The 24,647-nt window shown below is 57.5% G+C and overlaps 1 protein-coding gene across 1 annotated transcript in view; it reads left to right on the top strand.

Annotated features, from left to right (window-relative positions):
• The first annotated feature begins 8,763 nt into the window (after positions 1-8,763).
• TCF20 (transcription factor 20) overlaps positions 8,764-24,647 on the top strand; it is a 183,003-nt gene continuing 167,119 nt past the window's right edge. The window contains exon 1 of the transcript XR_010125907.1: positions 8,764-9,096. The gene's annotated coding sequence lies outside the window, so the exon portion shown is untranslated. The remainder of the gene's footprint in view (positions 9,097-24,647) is intronic.

The raw sequence follows: 24,647 nt of genomic DNA, 5'->3' as shown, positions 1-24,647 counted from the left end.
AGTGTGGCAGGAGCAAAGGCACCGAGCAGAGGAGAGTGTGCGGGGTGGGATGGGAGTGCGGGAACGGGGCAGGCGCAGGGGAGGCTGCAAAGCCAAGTGGGCCGGCCCTGGAGGGTCTCATGGACCTAGTTGGAGCATCTGGACTTTGTTCAGAGAGCAGTAGGGAGCAATCAAAGGTTTCTGAGCTGGAGAATGACCAAGCTGTGCTGATTTTAACTGTTGGCACCATGGAGGACAAATGAGAAAAGGCACCTGGTTTGACGGCAGGAGGCTTTGACCAGGTAGGGGCTGTGGAGACCTGACCTCGGCAATTGGATGTCAAGGGAGATGGACATGGGAAGTGTCATGGGGTACGAGGATGGACTTAATAAGTGGGGGTGGCACTGCTTGCTGGGGTCTCAGAGTCAGCCTCTCAGAGTCAGCCACACCAGATGTGCTCCTCCTACAGTGCTCCCGAACTTAGAAACGTCCCCATCCTTACCTGGCCCTTCACACCACCAGAACCTGGTGCCATCCTGGGCTCCCCCTCCCTCACATTGTTGCCATCCCCAAGTCACTCTGATTTTGGCTCCCAAATTTCTCTGAAGTGTACCCCTCCCCTCCTCCAGTGCATCCTCTGCCCAAGGCTGGGCCCTGCCTCTCCAGGCCTGGAGTAAGGCCATGGCCTCTATCCGGCCTCATGTCTCCAGCCTGGTACTGCTGGTCCATCCCCTGCAGAACAACCAAAGGGATCATTCTAGAATCTGAGTCCAGCTCGCCCCCTCCTCATCCTCGTGGCTTCCTGATTCGTGGGGTGGATGTCCACTCCCCCAGCAACTCACCCCTCCTAAACACCATCAGCCTCTCACTGAGCTACTTGCCCCTGCTTCACACATAACGTTGACTGTACATCCGCTTTGCGCTGGCCCCATGAGTGTGTCAAACGTTGGGAACTGGGAGAGGACTGAGACTGAGAATCAGTTACAAGGGTGTAGGGTCAGGCAAGGCCCCTCTGCGGACCAGCACACTGAGCTGAGCTCTGGAGGATGAGCAGGACAAAGGGAAGAGTACTGCAGGAAGAAGGAACAGCCAGAGCGAAAGGTCCAAGGCAGGACGCAGCTGGACCCAGTGAAGGAAGCCCTGACCACCTCAGCATGTCTGCTCCTGGCATCCCTGCCCCCATTGTGTCTCATTGTCCCAGGATGGTGGCTTCAGACGGGCAGGGGCTGAGCCTGGGCAGAGAGCAGGGCTGGCTCCCAGGGGCCTGTGGAATACACTGAGGTGTGGGGACCCTATTTTTTGAAAAAACAGTTTTATTGGCCAGGCATGGTGCCCCACATCTGTAATCACAGCACTGTGGGAGGCCAAGGTGGGAGGCTTCCTTGAGCTCAGTAGTTTGAGACAGGCTTGGGCAACATAGTGAGAACTCTTCTCTACTAAAAATTTAAAAAATTAGCCAGGTGTAATGATGCATGCCTGTAGTCCCAGCTGCTCATGAGGCTGAGGCGGGAGGATCACTTAAGCCCAAGAGTTCGAGGCTGCAGTGAGCCGTGATCACAACGCTGCACTGCAGCCTGGGGGACAGAACGAGACTGTCTCTAAATAAATAAATAATAAACGGTTTTATTAAGATAAAACTCACATACCATGTAATTCATCCTTTTAAGGCATATAATTCAGTGGTTTTTAATCATCACCGATATCTAATTCCAAAACATTTCAATAATCTCCAAAAGAAACTCCATATCCATTAGAAATCACTCTCCAATACCCCCTTTTCTCCAGCCCCTGGCAACCACTAATCTACTTTCTGTCTGTATGGATTTTCCAATTTTGGACATTTTAAATGAATGGAATCCAGACAATATGTGTCTGGCTTCCTTCACTTAGCATAACGTGTTTTAAGATTCATCATGTAGTAGCATGAATGGGTACTTCACTCCTTTTTATGGCTGAATAATATTCCCCTGTATGGATATGCCACATCTTGTTTATCCATTCATCCGTGAGTGGACATATGGGTTGTTTCTACTTTACGGAGCTCATGAATGCTGCTGGGGCCAGGCATGGTGGTTCATGCCTGTAATATCAGCACTTTGGGAGGCCAAGGCAGGTGCATCACCTAAGGTCAGCAGTTCGAGACCAGCCTGACCAACATGGTGAAACCTCGTCTCTACTAAAAATACAAAAATTAGCTGGGCATGGTGGTACATGCCTGTAATCCCAGCTACTAGGGAGGCTGAGGCAGGAGAATCACTTGAACCTGGGAGGCAGAGGTTGCAGTGAGCTGAGATCGCGCCATTGCACTCCAACCTGGGCAACAAGACTGAAACTCCATCTCAGGAAAAAAAAAAAATGCTGCTGGAAACATTTGTGTTCAGGTTTTCATGTGGACATATACTTTCCCTTCTTTTGGGTGTGTATACTTAGGAGTGAAGCTGCTAGGTCATAGAATAACTCATTTTTTAATATTTTGCTAAATGGCTAGATAGTTTTCACAGTGGCTGCACCATTTCATATCCCCACCAGCAAAGCACATGTATTCCAATTTCTGCAAATATTCACCAACACGTGTTATTGCTTGTCTTTTTGATATCCCAGTGGGTATTAAATAGCTTCTCATTGTGATTTTGACTAGTGACTAATGATGTCAAGCTTTTTTTTTTTTTTTTTTTTGAGACACGGCTTCACTCCGTCACCCAGGAAGTGATGTGATCTCGGCTCACTGCAACCTCCACCTCCTAGGTTCAAGCATTTCTCCTGCCTCAGCCTCCCAAGTAGCTGGGACTACAGGCGCCTGCCACCACACCCAGCTAATTTTTGTATTTTTAGTAGAGACAGGGTTTCATCATGTTGGCTAGGCTGATCTCAAACTCCTGACCTCAGGTGATCTGCCCACCTTGGCCTCCCAAAGTGCTGGAATTACAGGCGTGAACCACTGCACCTGGCTATTTGAATATCTTCTTTGGAGAAATTCTATTCCAATCTTTTGCCCATTTAAAAATTGGTCTATTTGGGCTGGGCGTGGTGGCTCACCCCTGTAATCCCAGCACTTTGGGAGGCCGAGGCGGGTGGATCACAAGGTCAGGAGTTCGAGTGAAACCCTGTCTCTACTAACGATACAAAAAATTAGCCAGGTGTGGTGATGGGCGCCTGTAATCCCAGCTACTCGGGAGGCTGAGGCAGAGAATTGCTTGAAGCCGGGAGGCAGAGGTTGCAGTGAGCCAAGACTGCGCCACTGCACTCTAGCCTGGGCAACAGGGCGAGACTCAGTCTCAAAAAAAAAAAAAAAAAAAAAAAAAAAAAAAAAAAAAAAAAAAATTGGTCTACTTGTCCTTTGATTGTTACATTGTAAGAATTCTTGGTGCTTCTGGATACAAGTCCCTTCCTGGGGGAAGGAGCTGGGATACCAGGCCAAGGAGCCAGGCCCTGGGGCTGCCTGGGCTCTGCTCTCCTAGTCCTCTGGCTGTGGGCTCAAGGGTCTCATGGAGGGGGTCCAGTGTCCCCTGGGAGGGAGGACATCTGCCCTATGAGTCACCTCCCACCTCCAGTTCCCCCACTCCCTCTGCCTCTATCAGGCTTCAGACATCGCAGCATGAACACTTCACAGGGCCTATGGTGCCCCCGGACCCCCGACGAAGGCTCAGGTCTGGCAGCTGGTTTTGATAACCAGGGAAAGCAGAAATGCTAGATCCTTTCATAGGTGACCACAGAGAAGCTGCCACCTGCTTCACGCCTGCTGTGACACTGCCACAACCGCCACTGTGACAGATCAGCCACCTCTGCGGCCTGGAGGTCCAGCCCAAGGCTTACGGGGCAGGCTGCGGGAGGGAAGCCTGCCAGGGCGGCCACCGCCCCCTTACACCAGGCCCTCCCTCGCCCTGCTTATTTAAACTTCTTGAACTTTCCATAGTTTGTAAGTTGAGCTCCTATAACTCTGAGAATCAAGGGAAATGTGAAAAAAACAAAACCCAACCGCAGCCGCTGGCTGATTCGGCTCAGACATTTGGAGGAATCTTTCTCTGGGGCTGCCCAAGGCCAGTGGCTGGACTGCAAACACAGGAGCGGTGCTGGCTGTGTCTGTCACGTGGGGTCTCACCTCCTCCTACAAGCCTGAGGCCTCATGCCATTGCCGTGTCACTGTCCTTCACAGGCACCCCTTCTGTGTGCGGGGGCTCTGGGCCATTGCAAAGGCAGCACGATACAGCCCCTGTCCTGGGGCATGAGGTACAAAGTGGTAAAGGGACTTGTGACAGTTAAGGGAGGGGAACCCAGATGCAGCTCTGGGGCCCAAGTGTGGCTTCCAGAAGCTGGGGAGGGATCTCCAGGTGAAAGAGTTCTCAACTTCCCTTCAAGGAAGGTTAGGACTTCAACACAGCGGGAAGGATCTTGCAGACAAAAAGAACGGCCAAGCGTGCAAAGGCTTGGTACATGGGGAGCCCTGCCGCAGGAGCCCATAGCCAGCGGGCCCGCGCTGGTGGAGGGCTGTTATCTAGGAATGAAGAGGAGCAGAGCGGGAGAAGCCAGCTGGGCTGACTGTCCCTGGGCCCCAAGTGCTGGACTGAGAACCATGTTTACCTCCTAGCTACCCCTCCTCAATGATGCTACTAGTACTAAGGAGCACTCAGCCCCTTCCTAGACTTTGCCCCGCCCCTGGGTCCCCATCACCTCCCCTCAAGACCTGCTGGTCCCATCTTCCAGGAGACACTGTGTGTTGAGACAGCATTTTTTGATTTTCCCTCTGCAGGATTGGGCCTCCGGCAGGCTCCTCGCTCCCGCAGCGCCCCAGCTGGGCCTGCCACCCGCCACCTGCCACCCGCCCACGTGGAGCCCCCTCTGCCCCTGCTGGCGCTGCATCGGCTTTGGCAGGCTCTGGGCCCTGAGGCCTCTCTGCTCACTGATTACGCAGCAGCCGGTGGGCTCGGGAGCCAGAGCGAGAGATTTATTGTGGTTTTTAGGGGGCGTTTAGGAGCCGACGTGATAATGTCTGTGAACGCACTTTGTAAACTGTAACGGGGGAGTGCTGTGCACACGTGAGGGGCTGGGGCTGGGGCTGGGGACGGAAGCCCAGCCCCCAGATGACATCCTGGGGCTCAGTCGGCAAGCCCCTTCAGCCCCAGTGGGTGGCACAAGGGTGGGAATCCCAGGCTGCATCTGCTGGAGCAGGGCCTCCCTGGGCCTGCGGGGGCTGGGACGTCTGTGTCACCAGGCAGCTCTGGAATGAGCTGTGAGCCAGAAAATTGCCCAGGTCCCTCCCTCGCCCAAGAAACCCAGTTGCACTGCAGTGAAAGTGACATGCTTCCTGGCTGTAGAGGCGACCAACTCCAGGCCTCCTCACCCCTGCTGTGGGGAGACGGAGAGAAGGAAGGGACCACAGCTGGATGGGGCTGTCTCCCAGGAAGGGGAGCTACACACAGGCAGGGGCTCCGCCATCCCAGCCTTTTAGCTAAGTGTTACCATCTGAGAATCCTTATTCAGTGGCATATATTTGTTGAGCACCTACTATGTGCTTTGCACTGTTCTAGATGCTAGAGGTCTAGCAGGGATCAAGACAGACGAAAATCCCCACACTCATGGACCCTGGGTGAGGGAGGGCAAAGACAGATAACTTACAGGTGAAGAAGGATGACTTTAGATAATGGTCGTTACCATAGAAACAGGAAAACTGGGAATGACTGGAGCTAGGGGGTCAGGAAAGGCCTCTCTGAGGGGCCCTCATCCCTCTCTCCAGGTGGGACCCGTCCATGGCTTCTGGAACAATCTGGGCCCTGAGAGGCTCAGCTGGTCCCCCAGCCACCTGCCTAGGCAGCCCTGGGGCTCTCAGACATGTGGACAAGGGGCTGCTCTGGGTCTGGTGCCCTATGTGGCCACTGTTGGGGCTGTGGTCAGAGTCCCCAACTGAGCTGTCTTCATTTCACTGGAGAGCTGGTGAGAGGCAATGGGAGGGTGAGGCTCAGGCGTAGCTGGAGAGCAGCTGTGGTAGGTGCTGTGTCCCCACTTCACGGCTGAGGAAACTGAGGCCTGCCTAGAGGTGCCAGCTGGCAGAGGTAGAATTTGAACGTAGGTCTGTCTGATTATTTTCTGAATGAAAAATCAGGTCCACGGTCTCCTGGGGACAGCAGGAGCATCTCCTTGAGCTTGGGACTGGTTGCCTTCATAATCTCGAGAGTAATGAGAAGCAAACTAATGCTGTTTGAGTGTTACTGGTGCCAGGTGCTGTTCTAAGTACAGAACCTGAGTTACCTAATTTAAGCCCCAGCACAACCTGATAAGGTGAGAACTGTCATTAATAACCCCACTTTACAGACAGAGCAACTGAGGCCAGTAAGGTTAGGTAACTTGCCCAAGGCCACACAGGCTGGTACAGCAGAGCTGGATGTGAACCTTCCAGGGTCCGTGTGTTTAGCTGCTCCTTTTTCCTGTTTCCACCTTCAAGGTCACAGGTCTTAGGCCTTGGGATTGTCAGATTGTGCTGAGGTCCCGACCATGCATTGTCCTTTCAGCCTCATTACAGTCTCTTGAGTCTGTTGGTTTTATAATCCCCCCTACTGTTTTTACAGATGAGGGAGCTGAGGCCTCGAGCAGGTGAGTCACAGCTAGGTGATCGGGAAGTCAGGATGTGAACCCAGACCTGCTCAGAGCTGGAGCATTAACTCCCCGGTTTTCCCTCTTCCTTGCCCATCATCAGCTGTCTTGTTTGCCCCCACTCCCCCATAAAAGCCCATAGAGGCTGGGGGTGTTCCCCCACATGACAGATGGGCACACTGAGGCCTAGGAAGGTGGTCTGTGGCTTGTGTGTGGTTGCTGGCTGTCGAGCTAGGCCTGTTTTCCTGCCCCCTCAGTGAGGAGGGCAACTGGCCAGGCCGCTGTGGCAAGGGAGTAGTTGAGGAGGTGGGGACCGGTCCTGGGCATCTGCCCAGGTTGTGCAAGGCTCCAGGAGGGAGACCTGTCTGGAGACAGCTCTGGGATGCAGGTGCCTGCCTCTCCCGCACTGCAGACCAGTCCCACCTCCTGGACTTAGCTCTGGATCTAACCCTGAGGGGGGTCTTGCTTCCCTTCAGGGTAGGGACACTTTGGGGGGTGCATAAGCTCCTGGCTTAGTGCCCTGTCAGCCTTGTGACCTTGGCAAGGTCACCCACTCTGAACCTGTTTCTTCTCTGTAAAATGGGATGCTGGTGTTTGGCTGGGTTTGTGACACAGATTTTTAGTAAAACCTGAGATGCGTCTGGTGGCTGGGAAGGGGCAGCTCTTGTCCAACTCCCCCTTGTCCTCTGCTCAGGAAGCAGCAGCATGAAGGGGTACCCCGGCACCTGCTCGGGGAGTCAGTAGAGCTGTGTTGGCCCTGGGGGGCTGTCTAAGCTAATCTGTCCCTCTCTCCTGCCCCCAGGGACACTGGCCAGCTGCTGCCCTCAGACCCTGTGACCCTGAGACCTGGCTGTGGCCTCACAGGTGCCAGGGTGGCACAGCTGGACCCTGCGGGCCCTCCTGGACAGTCCCCAGGCAGACTGTACCTTCTGGAGGGATCTGATCCCAGTCTGAGGGCAGCAGCAACAGAGGCCTGGCAGCCTTGGCAGTGGGATTAAGGTGGAGAAAAATGAGCTTGGAAATCATTAGCTTCCTTGGTTGGCAAGAGCCACCCCGAATGAACATTCGGGGCTTTTAAAATGAACATCAGCTGCAGGGACCGGTGCCCTGTGCCTGCCACGGCCCAGGCTGCCTTGTGGAATCCCAATCCCGGCCTTTCTTCTTCGGTTGCTGCTCAGCCAACACTTACTGAGCGCCTACTGTGGGCCAGGCCCAGAGCCAGGACGGAGGGAAAATCCAGCCAGAGAGCAGCAGCCTTGTGGGGAGAGCACAGCCGCAGAGGCCGCGGTGCCAGCCAGGGAGGACTCAGGCGGGGCGGAGCAGGCGCCACCACCTCCACTGGGGCTGTGGCTGCACAGAGGGACTGGGTGGCCACTCGGGGGGCAGTCCCGGGAAGCTTCCCAGAAGAGGGGCCTTAGGGGGTGGGGGTGGCCATCCACAGAGGGGGACCTGCAGAGAGGCACTGGGCTATGGCAGGCTTGGGCGGGAGAACTCGCGCGCCTCCCAGGCCAGGCAGGTGGGCCTAGTGGGGACTGAGGCCAGCTGCGGGCCCGCGTCTTGACAGACGGCTGGCAAGCGGAATGCACGAGGGGGAGGCTGCTACCCGGGCCTTCTCTTCTCCAAACCGAGCTGATCGGTGGATTTTTATGAGAAAATTCCCGATTTTTAAACGATGAGAATTAATTCCAATTAAAAACAAAAAATACTATGGTGTCACGCAAGCCTGGCTTCAGGCTGGATTGGGCCCGTGGGCCTAGAGTTTCTGATCTCTGGTGGCCGTGGGGATGCGGGTGGGGGTGGCACAGGCCAGTTAGAAGGGGGGGTCGGTGAGGGAGGGACGGTGGGCGGGGGGGGGCTGGTGGCGGTTTTCTGAAGGTGTGGGGTGGGGAGAGCCGGTGGAGTGGGGGCTGGCCTCACCCCCAGCAGCGGCGCCGTGCGTGGGGGGCTGGGCGCGGGTGGGCGGGGGCTGGAGGCAGGGCCCCCCCCTACCCCAGCCCGGCGCGCCGCGGCCGCCCGCCGCCTCCATCCGGGCCTCTCCCCACCTCCCGCCCGCCCGCCCCCGCCCGCGCCCGCCCGCGCCCCTCCCCCGCCGGCGCGCACGGCTCCCGCCGCCCCTCCTCCGCCCGCCCGCCCTCCGCCCGCTCTCCTCGGCTCCCTCCCGGTCTCTCTTAAGTGCCATCGAGGGGCGCCGGGAATTGCAGCCAGTAAATCGCGTCCCACCACTCAGCGGCGGGGCCACCGCAGCGGCGCCGCCCGCGCCCGCCGGGAGCCCGCGCCGCCCGGGCGCCTCTCCAGGGCCCGCGAGGCCCGCCCCCCACCCGGCGCGGCGCTGCGCAGGGCCTGCCCCCGGGCCGGCCGGGGCGCGCGGGGCCCGCGCTGGAGGCGAGGACGCGGCGGCCGCGGGGCGCACGGCCCGGAGCGCGCGGCCCGCGCCCCCGCGCGCCCTGCTCGCGCCCGCGCCCCGCGCTCCGGAGCCCGGCCCCGCTGCCCGGGCTCTCCTGCGGGACCGATGCCGGCCCTCCGGCCGCCAGGGTAAGGGGACAGCGCGGGCGCGGCGGGGGGCGGGGGGTGGGCGCCAGCCCCGGGGGCCCGATGCCCGCCCAGCATCCGCGTCTGGCACGTGGGGGCGTCTCAAGTTCCCTCTGGAGGCCAGACAGGTGGCGAGGACGCGGGGGTGTGATGCTCAAAGGCTGGCACTTATTGCGCGCCTACTGTGCGCCAGCCGTGACCGTTCCTCTGAAGTAGGGGGTGTTTGTCCCCATTGTACAGATGAGAAAACGGAGGCTAAGAGTGGGCAAATGGCTCGCTCAAGGTCCCCGGCTAGCAAGTGGCCAGCCAGGATTTGCCCCTGGGGCTGCTTGACTCTACAGTGGGAGCTCACCCCTCCAGGACACTCATAGCGACAGAGTGAGCCTATGAATATTTCATTGTAGAAAAGAAGAAAAAAAAATCATCCATTGTCCCACCACCATAATGCAGCCACTGTAAGCGCTTGCGTTTTTTATTTCAGCCTTGTTCTTTTTCCTCCTTTCCTTTAGAGTGTGTGCTTTGGGGTCAGTTGGACCCTGGTTCCCTCCTGACTAGCGCCTAGAAGCTGAGAGGTTTTAAACAAGGCCCCTTAGCTCCCTGGCCTTGGGTGTCCAGCCTAGGGAAAAGGAGACACCCCCACGGTGCCCGAGGGGATTAGATGAGACCTGGTAGGTAGCCCTGAAGGAGGGGAGGAAATGGGGAGGGTCCAGGGCCTAGAGGAAGGGTCATCCATTCGGCTGGGATTCTAGGAGCACCAATTTAATGCGGAAGTAGGGTCAGGCTCTGGAACTGGGTGAGATGGGGGCAGCCTGGTCCACATGCTTCCGGCCTGAGGGCTCTGTCCAGCATGGTGGGGCTGCCTAGCCACACACCCAGTCCTTGGCAGGCCCCTGCCTCCTCCCCCAGTGTCTGGCAAGGGGACAGCCCCCTGGCTTCACCTCTGCCCAATGAGATGAACTACCTCCAGGAGGTAGTCTAGTGCTGCTCAGAATTTTGAACCCGGGCCAACATTTGGGTCCTGGCGTCTCCCAGCCCCGGGCTTTGGGGCCTGCTAAGATACCTTCCCAGGCTCACAAGCTTAGCATCAGGCCCCAGTCTTTATCCTACCCCAGGGCTGTGGTATCACTTCCACCCCGTACCCACACCGGAGACTCCAGGCCTGTGGCCTTCCTACCTGCCTGTCCATCCAGTCAGCCCTCCCTTCGTTTCTCCCCCCATTCCCCATCTGCCCTGGACATACCAGCCCCTCCTCCCCATCCATGACTGTCCATTGGGACGCCATTGCCAAAGTTGTCGTTTTAAATGCAGCTCTGAGCTTCCAAACTCTTCAGCTGTCCACAAACCTAAACTAGGCCAACCTCCTGAGCCACTTTTCGAGGCTGGACCTCTCCTCTGAGCGGTCTCCTCTGCCCCCCTCTCTGGCCTCACCCCAGGGAAGTGGATGTACCCTGGTCTTAGACGCCCTAAGCACTGGGTCTTCCCTGCCTGAGATGGTCTCTTCCCCACACATCCCCTCCCCCAAGTCTTCCAGCCACCTGAACTGCTCATCCTGAAGGCCCAGCTACATCCCCTCCTCCCTGTGGCCCTCCCAGACTCCCACCTCCTTGTCAGGTGGGTGAAGTGAAGGCCTTTTCCCATGGGTGCCCCCAGCTCTTGGCAAATCCTTCCATTATTGCTCTCAATGTGGTAGGACGCTTCCATCTTGCCCCCCACCCCACTGACCCAGACTGGGAGAGCTGGGGCCCAGGTTGGTGTGTCCCCAGGGTCCAGCATAGGGCCAGCTCCTGTGTGGCCAGCTCACAGGTCTTTGAGGAATGAACACTGGGGAGGCTGGCAGAAGCAGAAGGGTCCCTTACAGGGCTCTCCGAATACCCCTGAGGCTGACAAGGAGCAGATGTCAGAAGCCTCCTGCTTCCTTGGGGGTCTTCTGCCTATGAGCAGGATGCCCTTGATTGAGAAGCCGAGGATTGACCCTCTGCCTTTGAGTTCAGGGGCCCAGGTCCTTACCCACCTGGATTCGCTGGGATGGTAATGGTGGGTGCTCAGGCAGAGGGTCCCTCCCTGTCCTGTCTTGGGGGTCTCCAGCCTCCCTTGCCCCATCTAGCCCACCCCCGATGTCCTCCCGGGGAATAGGGAGAGTTATGTCAGGCCCTCTGGCCGAGCGCCAGGGCTCCCCATGGAACTATAAATTGACCTGTCGGGAGAGGGAAGAGATTAATGTCGGCCATCTTCATTAGTGTGTCCCCCGGGGTGACGGCGTCTGCCCTGAGCTGGCTGATTGGAGAGGGTGTGAGTGAGTGTGGGGGACTGGGGGGGTTTGCATCCCCCCCAGAAAGGCAAGGAGCAGAGGCCAGGGCCTGCCAGAGAGCCATGGCCTCCTCCCGCTGCTAGCAGGGCCGTCCCTCCGGCCTCTGCTCCTGGCAGCCGGCGCGCGCTTTGATGGAGGACCTGTGTGCTAATTGGGAGCAGAGCTGCGCGCCCCGCAGCTCCGCGGGGCTCCCAGGCTGACACTGCCAGCTTCGCGGCATCTGCAGGGCCTTCATTAGAGGCTTTCTCCCTGACCAGAAAGGAGCCGGCTGCGGGCTGGTTGGGGCGGGGGGGCCTTCCCTCCTCTCCTTTCCCCTCCCCTTTCCCCTCCCCCTCCCCCTTCCCTTCTTTATTGCGTTGATGGGGAAGGAGGCAGCTTTGGCGTGTGGAAGAGATGATGAGGGATGGAGGCAGCCATTTGAGTTTGAGACCTTGCTGTGCGTCCTGATGACTCTGTGACCTTGGGTTAGGCCCTCGACTGCTCTGCACCTGAATGTCCTTGTCCCAGGAATGGGCATGGTTGTGCCCTTAGGGTGGGGTGGAGTGGGGTGGGCCAGGTGAGTGCTTGTGTATTTGTCTTTGGAAATGAAGGCTGGGCAGGTCCTGAGGCTAAGGCACAGACCGAGTCCATCTGTTTAGGGTTGAATCCTGGTGCTGCCACCTCCCAGGAGGCCCTGGGCCCTCTGAGCCTCAGTTTTCTTGTCTGGTGATGGCTGAGGGCCAGGGCTGGTCTCATGCAGTGGAGGTCCTTTTCAATGGACAGAAACAATGATGGTGCTGGGTGCAGGCTACCGCGGGAAGGAACTGCAGGTTGGGTGGCATTGGTTTGTTCCATCATTTATTCACTCACTCATTCATTCATCCAGAACAGCCTCTTGCACAAGGGTCTTATACCCACAGAGGTGGTTCAAATGTGGCCTTGCCCTCTGACAGCCCCCCTGGGGAAACAGACCTGGGAACAGATGGGGAGAGGCCTGCATGAGCTGCTGGGCCCCTGGAAAGGCGTCTCCCTGGGCCTGGGAATGTGTGGACGGCTCTAAGGGGGCCAGTGAGGCAGAACAGGTAAGGAAAGGTTCATCCTTTCCTTACAGACCTTGTTTGTCTTGATATGGCAGGAGCCCAGCTAGTCACTGGGGTTCTGGCCTACTCCCCCCACCTCCTGACCCAGCTGTTGTCCAGGTCAGGAGCAGGGGGAGCTTTGCTGAGTATGCAGGGACTGAGGCCCCCTTCCCAGGCTCATTCTTGTCTCCCACCCTAAAACTGTTTTATGCATCCTGGGATGGTGGGAGGGAGATGGACCCCACTGGATACCTGAGGTTCTGGCCTGAGTCTGCGCATCAGGCTGGCTCCGTGAGCACCTGGCTGGCCAAGTGCCTGCCCCAGGCTTGGGATAGGCAGCAGTTGGGGCAGGGCCACCCCCTGGGATGATTGAATCTCACTGTGGGTGTGCCACTCACTAGCTGAGGGTCACTGTCTAAGGCATGTGGTTCTGTTTCTGCAAGCCTCAGTTTCCTCCTTTGGACAATGGGAATCCCGCAGTAGTAATTGTCCAGCACATGCTGACGCAGAGTGGGTGCAGAGTGAGCGCCGTTTTTGTGGTCATTTCTGGCTCCACCAGCTACCCCAACTCCTCACTCGGCCTTCCCTGCAGTTTGCTGCCCAGAGAATGCTGGTTCAGTCGCTGTGGGCTTCTCTGTTGCCCCAGATCTCTCCTTCAACAAGCCAGGGGGTACCCATTGTGCCCTGCAGAATGTTTGAAGAAAAAGTGAGTAGTTTTGGATTCTGAAACCCCAGCCCTGAGTCCTGGCTCTAGGTCTGTCCAGCTCTGTGGCCTTGGATATATGACTTAGTCTCTGTGTGCCTCTGTTTTCTCGCCTGGAGCTGCAGTGAGATGTGAACTGGAAACCCCAGTGTAGATTGCAGTGACCGTAAGTGCCTGCCTTGTGTGAGGACGAGCACTGGGCCAGGAGTCTGAGCCTTGGGTGCAGTGACTGCCCCTGTGGCTTTGCTCTGTGTCTTTGGTCCAGACTCTTTGGGGGCACCTGTTTGGTCCAGACTCTACGGGGGGCCATGGCATCTGCCTGCCTCACAGAGCTTTTCTGAGACTAGAAAGACCCGGGGTGGGGAGGAGAGGGGCTGCTCATGGGAGGGCTTTAAAGGGCTGGATGCCTTCTGGAAGAACTCTGTCTCCCTGGATATAGATGACCTCTCCTATCTGAAAAATGGGACCAGACATACTGCTCACCCCCATCCTTAGATCTCTGTGATTATGGCTTTAATCAGAATTTTAGCCTTTATATTTATAATGCATCTGAAGGGACTCCAGCCCAATTTAATACGAGATGTGTTGAAATATACTGTCATCTGGACTTTGATATATTAAGATTGCCCTTTGAAAGTCACGTGTTGAGAGGCAGATGATGAAGAGGTGCCTATTGTTGCCGCCTCGTGCCGTGCCCAGCCCGTCCCGCCTGGCAGCCTCCGTCGCAGGAGCTGGCAACATGGCTGTCTGCCTCCGCCTTTCCCGAGCAGGCAGGAATCACTAACGCGTTAGCAGTTTCATTAAGCCTCTCGCCAGCCTCCCCGCCTCCCTCCCGGGCCTCCTTGGTAATTATTTTCCCAGCCCTTCCACTCTCAGCCCCTGAGCGAGCTCTTCGGGATTGGCCGAGTGGCCCCCGCAGGCCGGGCTGCCGGGAGGGACGGGGCTCTGCTGAGGGCCCCCTAGGCACCCCCCTCCCGACTCTGCGCTGCCATTTAAGCTTTGTGTCCCCCTGAGGCCTCCGTGAAAATGCAGATCTGCTGCCTACCAGGGGTGATGGTTAACCCATTATTACACACCCAGCACATGTAGTTTCCTCTGTGCAGCCGACCTCCATTCAGACAAAAAGTTTCTCCAGCCCTCTTCTGGGGCTGTCACAGAGCGGGCACTGAGGACCCAGCTGCGAGGGGATTTCTTGTGCTGCAGAACTGTGAACATCCAGGGTGGTGGGGGTCTCAGGGGACGCGTGGAGACTGAGGCGGGATTTGTGTACAGAGTAGGACCTGGGCCCAGAGGGTTTTCTTCCTGGGACCCATGCCCCCACTTCCCAGGGTAAGCATTGGACCCAGGTGGGGCCCAATACCCGCTCCCTCTGGCCACAGTGACTGGTGGAGAAAGGGGCATGTGGCCCATCTGAGCCAGTCAAAGGCTTCCCTGGAACTGTGACTCAGGGTTGAGTATGCAGGGCCTGAGACCCCCTCCCAGGCCCATTCTGGCTTTGAACTCAGCTGTGATTGTTGAAACTGAAGGGTGTGAATGTGAGGCCACCGGCCGCCCTCTTCCACAGCTGCATTTAGGATGGAGGATTGCGGATAAGGTCATCACATGGAAGGGGGGCAGAGCCCAGATGTGGATGGATAGATGACTTAATTTGGGCCTCTAGATCCAGAATGCCTGAAACTACCCCTGGAATATTTAGTTATATAAACCAACATGTTCTCTTTTTTGCTCAAGCTATTTTGAGTTGTGTTTCTTTCTCTTGCAACCAGTAATGTCCTGACTGATGCAGGAGAAGGATCAGGCAGGATTTTACGAAAGAGGAGACATTTTGAGTTGGGTCTTGCAGGATGAATAAGAGCTCTTCCAGCTGAGAAGAGGGGGAAGAGCACTTAGGCAGAGGGAATAGCAGGGGTCAAAGGCTTGGAGGTACGAAAGCACAGGATGAGGGGGACACCAAGCATTGGCAGTGGCACCAGGGCTTATAAGCAGAAGTGACAGGCAGGGAGGTGGGGGATGGAAGCTGATGCCAGGCTGTGAATGCCAGGGTGAGGAGGGATGGGAGCTGAAGGTACTGAAGACTGGGGGAGGGACAGGCAGGAGGAGGAGATATGGGCTTGGGCAGGTCAGAGGAGGTGCCAGGGAGAGGATAAGGGGGAGAGGAGTGGCAGGGAGGGCATGGTGGCAGCGTGGGTTTGGGAATCAGTGAGAGGAGGCACCCCAGTGTCAGGGCTAGAGAAGTAGCCAGGGCTAGACCACAGGGTCCTTGGACATGAAGCAGCAGCATCTGGAGGGCCCAGGAGCCCCTGATGTGGTCAGATCTGACTGTGCCATGGAGACCGGGAGTCCACGCACTCATTCAGTGAACAGATGTGTGGAGTGCTGTGTGCCAGGCCCGAGGACACAGCAGTGACTCTTCATGCACAGCCACTGTGTTGTGCAACTCCCAGGCTGATGGGGAGACAGACAGTGAGCGAGGAAGAAGATACATGGCAATGGGAAGCAGTTCTGTGCTGTGTGGTGATGATCAGGGTGGGGTGCACATGTGGATACCACTGGCCAGGATCTTCTGGAGAGGTCTCTTCAAGAGGAAATGTTTGAGTTGAGGCCTGAAGAGCGAGGAGTACCAGTCGTGAGGGAGGTCGGGGGAAGAGCACCCTAGTCAGGGGCCCGTGCAAAGGCACTGTGGCAGGTCTGAGTTTATCTGGGTGTGGGGCAGAAAGGAGGCCATTGTGGCTGGAGTATGGTGGATAGGTGTGTGTGTGGAGGGGGTTTAGGGGCCGGACTGTGCCATGTGGGCCAGTGGGGCCCAGGAGATGCCTGGGATTTTATTCTAAAGGTGGCGGGCACCTTTTAGAGGGTCTCAGTAGCAGGTCTGGAGGCAGAGACGGGTGGAGGAGGGAGATGGCAGTGGGGCTGGAGCTGGGAGAGTCCACGTGGCATGGGGAGGTGGGGAGGGAAGAGCCCGAATAGGATGCCTGGGATGCATGCAGGAGAAGGGATGCCTGAAGCAGGCCTGAGCAGGGGACCTCTGGCTGGGGTGCTCCGGGGGCATCCAGAGCTGAGGTCATCCAAGGGGAGAGGGGGCGGGAGCTGAGGCCCAGCCTGAGTCCTGGAGAGAGAGAGGCTGTCTGGGGTGGGTTTTCCAACCTGGCTACCCGAGCCATGCCAGGTCAGTCCAGCCTGGATGTGAGAGCTGTTTGCTGCCCTGGACACACCCAGTTCTTGCCACAACCACCCCTCCCCCACAGATCCCGGTTGGAGCATGTAAGTGATGTCGCCTGCCGCCTGCAGCCGTGCCATCCTCTGCAATGAGGAGTTCACCCAAGCTGCTCTGTTTTTTGGTGCTAGTTGGTTTGCTTGACTGGAGGAGGCCACACTAATGGGGCCAAGGTCACAGGTTGCAGCCTGCATGGTGGCAGGTTGGCTCCCAGACCTGTGGGTGGATGCCAGGACTGTGTTCCTGGTGTCTGTGGGCAGAGGAGGAGTGATGGCTGGCCCCCAGATTTGGTTGCCCACCACAGGTGGCCTCGGGGGTAAAGTTGGGCTAGGGGCCAGGCTGGTTGCTGGTTTGGGCAGGGCTGGGGTGGGTGATCTGAGTGCTGGGGCACCCCCACCCCAGAGCTGGCACCCTGAAGGGCTCCCTGTCACCCTCTTGCCACCCTACTGGCTTCCTAGTCTCACGTCCTGTGCTTCTGCCGCACTCAGAAGCTGCACTTAGAGGTCCCCAGAGCCCAGTTCTTTCTTGTCCTCAGGCCTCTGCCCCTGCTATGGCTTCTGCCTGGGACACTTCCCCACTCTCTGCCCCGCTGCTGTCTGCTCAGAGTCAGGGGTAACAGAATCATGCACTGTGTTCTCGCATTCTCTCTGCCAGTCAGTATTTATTCAGCAAATGTAGTCACTTAATAAGGATATTGCAGCCCTACTATCCACCACATGTGGTACTGATTGGGGGTGGGATGGGGAGAGCTATCTTTGTGAATAAAGCAGACCAGGTCCTGACCCTCGAGGAGCTCACAGTGCAGTAGGAGTGACAGACAGCAAACAGGTGAAAACGTGGCTGGTGCTGGCCTGTGGGCAGAGCTGTGTGGAAAAGCTGAGTGGCGCCAGAGAGAGAGAGAGTGGGAGGTGCAGGGGGTGCTGATAGAGGCAGGGTGGCCAGGGAGCCTTTATCAGAGGCAGGAGAAGGTGCCAGCCATGGGAGGTATGCGGGGAGAGCATCCCAAGTGGGACTCTTTGCTTTCTTGTCTGTTTCCCCACCCCTCATGCCTGGTGGGGGCCAGCACAAAACTGGGATCTTTGCTGGGGCTGAGATGATGTGGGCAGGGCCCCGGGAGCAGAAATGGTGTCCGATGTCTCCGCGGAGGCCAGGTCCCAGGAGCGTAGGCAGAACCAAAGTCAGGCTGGGCTCCGGGCCCAGAGGGTGTACAGCTCTGGGTACAGTAGGCAGCCAGGGCCTGAGACATGGGATGGGGTGTGGAGTCTTGGGTCCTGGTTCATCCTGAGGCCCTGCTAGATCCATCCATTGCTGAGGTCCAGAGCAAGGTTCCCTTCCGACAACTCACACAAAGGACTAAAAGTCCCATGGGACGGACAGACAGGACTGAGGAGCCTGTGTTCCTGGGGTCAGATCCTTCCCCACTTAGACTAGGCTGTGAGACTGCACTCAGGCAAGGCCCTGAATTTGAGCCTCAGCATCCTCATCTGTAAAATGGGGATGACTGTTCCACCCTTGTGAGGCTGCTTAGAGAATTAGATGTGATAATCTCAGTGCAGCGCCTGGCTCAGGACAGGCGCCAGTATGTCTGCCACACTGTTGTTCTTGGCATTTGCCGAGTGTGTAAGGGCTGGAGCAGTTGTTGACTCGGAACCACCTCCCTGCAGCCTGTTCCCTGCTCTGCCTCCAGCTCCTAGAACAGTGGCTGCAGCACACAGTGGCTGTTTGTTGACTGACTGAGTGAACTGGCTGCTTGAGTGAGCAGCCCCCAGGTGATGGGGAGGACAGGGCACAGGGGACTGAGCTGTGCCCAGGGGCTGACCATGGGCATCCAGCCATCTAGCTGCTTCTTGACTCCTCATTGGGGTACCCCTGGGACACCAAACCTCCTAGAGCCTCAGTGTACTCCTCTGTAAAATGGAGCCAATGATGATTCTGACCCCGGGCCCTGTCTCTAGGTTGTTGGCAGACTCATGAGAAAATGGTATTAAAGGGCCGTGGGGACAGCTGAGCCTACAAATTGTTGGTGAGGTTGCCACCAGTCTGATTTCCCAAGGCCACCCAAGGTCCCAGGGAGGAGGGTGAGGTATTCAGGCTCTGGACAGGGAACCAGGCCTCTCCCCGCTTCCAGCAGCCCATGGTGTGAGGGGCACCTGGCCATGCAGCCCCTCTGACACCAAGGGTACCATTATGTTGAGTCACCTTTATCTGGTGGCTCATCTGGAACCTTGTGAGCCTGTTCCCACAGGAGTCTGCTACAAACTCCAGCCCCAGGCAGGAACCACCCATTGGCTGGGTTCCCACTGCACTTGTGCCTATGGTCCTGTATCCCAGTGGCACCTGGAGGAGCCATCGGGCTGGGCCAGTGCTCCTCCTGGAGGGAAGCCCTAGGCCAGGCCTGGCACATAGTGGGTGAGCAGGTTGGGCATCTGGAAGCTTGGGCTAGGCCTGGCTTCTGTTGCCTTCCTCTGTGTGTGGCTGTGGGCAGTGAGTTACAGGCTTAGTACCTACTGCGTGGAGCAGTAGGCATACTGTGTGTTCTGGTCTCTGAATTGCTCTCTACTTTGTGGCGAGGGGCAAGCTGGCTCACAGGGGCCTGATATGAGGGTTTTTACACCTTTACCCCTTTGCCTCTGAGGCAGGTAGGGACCACTGGTTCCTTACAGAAACTGAGGCTCAAAGAGGGCCAAGGTGTGGTGGAAGCCAGATGCTTTTCTACTTCTGTGTGACTTGCGTTCATGGTGCAGTGGCTGTCAGCCAGACTTGTGCACAGCCTGGGTGCACCATCCTCTGAAGCCTCTGCACAGCGAGGCAGCTCCTGCCACTGTCTACACACAGCCCTGGTGCACCATCCTCTAAAGCTTCTGCACAGCGAGGCAGCTCCTGCCGCTGTCTACACACAGCCCTGGTGCACCGTCCTCTAAAGCTTCTGCACAGCGAAGCAGCTCCTGCCACTGTACACAGACTGGGTGCACCATCCTCTAAAGCTTCTGCACAGCGAGGCAGCTCCTGCCACTGTCAACACACAGCCCTGGTGCACCATCCTCTAAAGCTTCTGCACAGCGAAGCAGCTCCTGCCACTGTACACAGACTGGGTGCACCATCCTCTAAAGCTTCTGCCCAGTGAGGCAGCTCCTGCCACTGCACACAGACTGGGTGCACTGTCCTCTAAAGCCTCTGCACAGTGGGGCAGCTCCTGCCACTGCATTTTGCCAATGCAAAAACAGAGATTAAGAGAGGCAGAGTGACGCAGCCAGGCTTTTGTTTTTACTTTTTCTTAGAGGTATAACTTAATACAGAAAAGTGCACACTTCTTAAGTGTACAGCTATAGGTAGCTGTGTAGCCTCCATCCAGATCCAGACCTAGAACATCCCCAGTGCCCCTGGAGGCTCCCCCGTGCTCCTCCCAGTCAATCCCCACCTGCTGCCAGCAGCTGCCCCCACTCCTGGCATCTGATAGTAGAGGCTGGCCTTGTCCATCTCTGCACTTTATGGAAACAGAGCCGCACAGCATGGCCCCTTTCCTGTAGCATCGTGTTTGCCCATGCAGTTGCTTTATCAGAAATTGGCTGTGCGGGGCACGGTGGCTCATGCCGGTAATCCCAGCACTTTGGGAGGCTGAGGCAGGCGGATCACTTGAGGTCAGGAGTTTGAGACCAGCCTGGCCAATATGGTGAAACCCCATGTCTACTAAAATTGCAAAAATTAGCAGGGAGGCTGAGGCAGGAGAATTGCTTGAGCCCGGGAGGCAGAGGTTGCAGTGAGCCGAGATTGTACCACTGCACTCCAGCCTAGGCAACAACAGAGCGAGACTCCACCTCAAAAAAAGAAAGAAAGAAAGAAGTTGGCTGAACTGGGATTTGAACTCACCCGCTCACTCTCCCTGTAGGACCCAGAGTGCTGCCCTTACTTACGTTCCCATCACCCTTGGAATGAGACCGAGATCCTCCCCCTGGCTGCTCCTGCTCTAGCTCCTGCACTGGTCACTACCCTCCAGCCACATAGAGGGACCTTTTGTTCTCAAAAGCCCTGAGCTCCTTCCTACCTCAGGGCCTTTGCACTTGCTGTTCCAACCTCCCAAGCTTCTCCTTGCCTGGCTAATACCCTCAGAGCCCAGCTGGAGTGTCACCTCCTCTGCCAGGCAGGGCCTTCGTGGTGCGTGTTATCAGGCTAGTTCACAGTGCCTGTGTCATTTGTAATAGTTATCTGTTACGCATCTGCTCGCCCTAGACAGTAAGCTCCAGGAGGCAGGGATGGTGTCTGCTGAGTTCACGGCTGGTCCCTGGTGCCTTTTCGGTGGTTCACTCACTCTTCCTTCCTGTCATCTGTTCCTTCAGCAAGTCCTGAGCACGTGACACGTGATAGCATCTTGCTGGTATTTGTTGAGCAGATGAGTGGATGAAGGAATATCCATCTGTCTCTAAAGCCTGTACTCTTTCCACTGCATTCCATCATCTCTGACACCCCTCTCTTGGCCCCACTTTCCCCAGTTGTCAAATGAAGGAACCAGACCTTCCCCTCCTGGCTAAGTTCAGGTTCTGAGGATGTAAGGCAAGCGGGCTGGCTTACGGCCCAGCTACGCAGGGTAGTGACCATAGACTACAAGGCAAGTTCTGCACCACCGCCAGTGCCTGGCAGAGTGCTTTCCACACCTGCACCATCAGAGCCCCCAGGCTGCTGTTGGGGTGCAGTGCTCAAGGCCTAGACATGTCAAGCGACTTGCTGAGGCCACACATCTGACCACAACCTCAGAGCTCCAAGCTCAACCTGCTGGGCCTCAAGGGCAGGAAGAGGCAAGGTTGCCCGGGTCTGGGAGGCACTGGGAATAGGGCTGGTGATGGAGGTCCCTGGTGGACCTGGGTTCCTGTCTGACTTAACCCCACATGGCTGTGTGGCTTTGGTAAGTCACTTTCTCTCGTGGGCTATAGAAATGGGAGTGACTGTTATGATTGTCCCTCCCTGGTAGGGCCTCTGAGGCTCACGAGATCTCAGGGAGCACACAGTAGGTCTCTGTGAGGCCAGCTGTCTCCAGGGCGTGCGGCAGGACTGGGTCTCTGCCGGGAGCTGTGCAGCACCCGGTGGCTCGTGGCTTAGCGGCTTGTCAGCCAGGCGGGCGGGTGTCCTGGGGCCGGGTTTGATTAGTTCAGGTTGACAGTCGCGCTCCGCGGCGCTGCCGGGAGGGGAGCCCGTGATTACCCTAATGAAGCTTGAACGCAGTTTGTCATCCAAACAGCTGGTTCGTAGCTGTGCTGCTGCCAGCTGCCCGACTCAGCAGTGCAACTGCATGCCCAGGACCGCCCCAGCCCCGAGCAGCCCTGCCACCTGCTCGATGGATGACCAGGGCAGGGGGTGGTGGCCCTGGGTGGACTGTGGGGCAGCCCCAGGGGAATGAGATGGGCCACCCAGGGGTGGGGGACTTGGCAGAGCCTTAGACCAGAGAAACAGGGCAGCTTCTCAGAACATTCACGGGCAGCCCCTGATCCTAGGCCCTGTTTCCCCATCTATAAAGTAGGTATTGGTGACCTTGCAGCTTCAAGTTTCTGAATTCAGGCTGAACTGTTGCCTCCTCTGGGAACACTTCCCGGACTCCATGGGCTGGATCAGGACTTCGCATGGGTGCCCACAGCCCTCAAGGCACCCCTGCCACCCCGATGGCCCCGTGTTGTCACTGAAGGTCGAGAGTTGTCATGTCTCACTCATTCACTCATTGTTTATTCATTTAATAAATAGTAAGAACACACCGCAGTGAGCAAGAGAGTCCCTGTTCTGCATTCATGGAGTTTTCAGTCTGGTTTGGGGGAGACTTGTGGGGCTGTGACCTCATCTAGGGCTAGAAAAGGCTTCCTGGAGGATGTAGCATCTGAGCTCAGAACAACCCGCAGGGGAGAGACACAGAGAAGAGTGTTGCAGGCAGGAGGAACGGCGTGTACAAAGGCCTTGAGGTGGGGGGGAGGGAGCGAGGTGTTTGGAGGGATGTTGGGCACCTGGGGACACTCTGCAAACGTCAGTGCCTCAGGGACTCATTCCTGCCCTGTGCTCAGCAAGTTCACTGTGATGCCCTCTCATTGACCCTTTCTGATGGCCCTGGAAGGAAGGATCACTGTTTCATGCTGCAGATGAGGAAAATTGAGACCCACAGCATAGAAGGCAGTGCCCTCCAGGCCTCTGCAGCCTCCAGCCTGCCTGGTGGCCCCCTGAGAGACCCTGGCCAGGGGTTGTCTGCTCAGCCTGGAGTGGAATCTGCCGGGGCACTCAGATGGGGTGGCAGTGGGCCTGGGTCCCTGTTGAGGCCTTAAGCTCTTGCCTGGTGGAGGAGGCCAAGGGAAGGGGCCCACAGGCAGCCCAGGGCCTCTGCTAGATGGCTGGGTGGGTTTCCTATTACTCTGGGCCAGGACCTACCTGTATTTGAACTTGGCCCCTGGTGAGTTCCTACTCCCCCTCCACCTCCCACTGAGCCCACAGCCAGTTCGGGGGCCACACTTTCCCACTTGGCTTTGCTTGGGGATGGGGCAGGCAGACAGGGGGAGGAAGGGGACTCGGGGGGAGTGGCAAGGGAGTGGGCACTGGCCTGCAGCCCCAAGAGCCTCTGGCCTCCCCCATGGCCAGCCGTGAGCTGCTTCCCTGTCTCTCTGCCACCGTCTATGGCTAGGCCACCCTCTCAGCCCTCCTGCATCCCTGCAGTGGCCTCCTGGGTGGCGATCCAGCATGTGTCTACTATGGTCATCCTGACCCCATCTCCCCTCCCGTCTCCTTGCTTTTTCCACCCCACCCCATCCATAGCTCCCTGTTACCACTGCACAAAGCCCACGTTCTGGCTCGGCATTCATGGCCTCCCAGCCTCGAGCCCCATTTCTCTCCTCCTTAAGCCTGCTCGCCCTCCTCACTTTGCTCCTGAATATCCATGGTCTCTTCCTCCTGCAGAGGCGAGTGTGAGGCCCTGAGTCTTACATGGCCATCTGTCCTGTGGCCATTCTCCTGGCAGGTGCGTTCAGGCTGGCGCCAGACTCGCCAGGTGCTTACCCCCGCAGCTGGGCAGACGGAAGCAGCCCTCGGCAGCCTGTGTGCTTGGGATGAGGATGGTTTATGGCCGTGCTGTGGGAAGGGAGGAATTCCCACCACTCTTCTGCCTCCTTATCACTACTTGGTGTGACTGTGCTGCCGCCTGCCTAAGAAGGTGCTGGCCCTGGAAGAGAATGGTTTATCAGATCCACCCGCCTCTCCCGGGCTCTTGGAGACCCCACCAGTCTCTGTCCTGGCTCAAAGAGGGAGTGGGGAGATGAAATCAACAAACAGGGGGCTGCAGAGTGAGCTGGAGGGTGCTGGGAGACCCATGTGGACAAAGCAGGCTCCAGCCAGCCTGGGCCTGGGGTCATGTGGTTCAGGTGTTTCAGGCTTCCCACACAGTGGGCAGGGAGGCACGAGGCTGGAGAGAGCACCAGGATGCTTGTGGCTTGTCCCGCCCCAGCCTGTGACTTTCACCGGGGTTGCCCTTCCCTGGCTAAGACCTGGGGTGGGGGCTTTCCCCCCGTCTGGGGCAAGCCTTAGCAAAGGGGTTTAGTGAACCAGTGAACACTGACAATCCCGAAGGGGTGCTGAGCCCTGACCGTGTGCCAGCACCTGGATTAAGCATTTCACATGTGTGATCCCTTTGACTCTAGCCACAACCCTGTGACCAGGAAACGGAGACATAGAGGTTAAGTGACTTGCTCAGGGTGTGGGTGAGTGGGAGGTGAGCCAGGGAGTAGGTGAGCTGGCATTTGATCCTGGGTGATCTGAAGCTAGAGCCTGGACGTGCAACCAAGAGATGAAGGTGGGAAGGGGGCTGGACAGGGGACCAGACCGGGTTCACGGGGGGGCTGTGGATGGGAGCTCTGCTTGAGCCCTGTGGGACTGGGTATTGCTAGAGCCTTAGAGCTAAGCTGCCTCCACATATGCCCTCAGTGGGCCTAGACCTCGGAGCCACATGCCTGGACCCTGAGGGCGCCCATCCCGTCTTGCCTCGGGGGAACCCACAAGATGCCCCACAGGGCTGCTCATTTGCTGAAAATATGTTGCAGAGAGCTGGGCCCTGCAGGGGCTGTGTCCAGTCTGGCTGGAGCGGACACGTGGGCAGAACAGCTAGAGACGTGTGGTTCTCCTGCTTAGAGAGCAGCTCACGCCCCCTGCATGGCTGAGCCTGGGAGGGTGGGTGGAGAAGGTGCATTCGTTCAGTTGAGAGAAGACAAGTCCTGACCCAACAATAGTAATGGCAAATCAGATGTTCACAGAGGTGAA

The sequence above is a fragment of the Pongo pygmaeus genome, chromosome 23 (assembly GCF_028885625.2).
Source record: "Pongo pygmaeus isolate AG05252 chromosome 23, NHGRI_mPonPyg2-v2.0_pri, whole genome shotgun sequence".
Lineage (NCBI taxonomy): Eukaryota > Metazoa > Chordata > Mammalia > Primates > Hominidae > Pongo > Pongo pygmaeus.
Note: the sequence above shows the minus strand (reverse complement) of the source record. Positions and strands in the feature narration are given on the sequence as shown.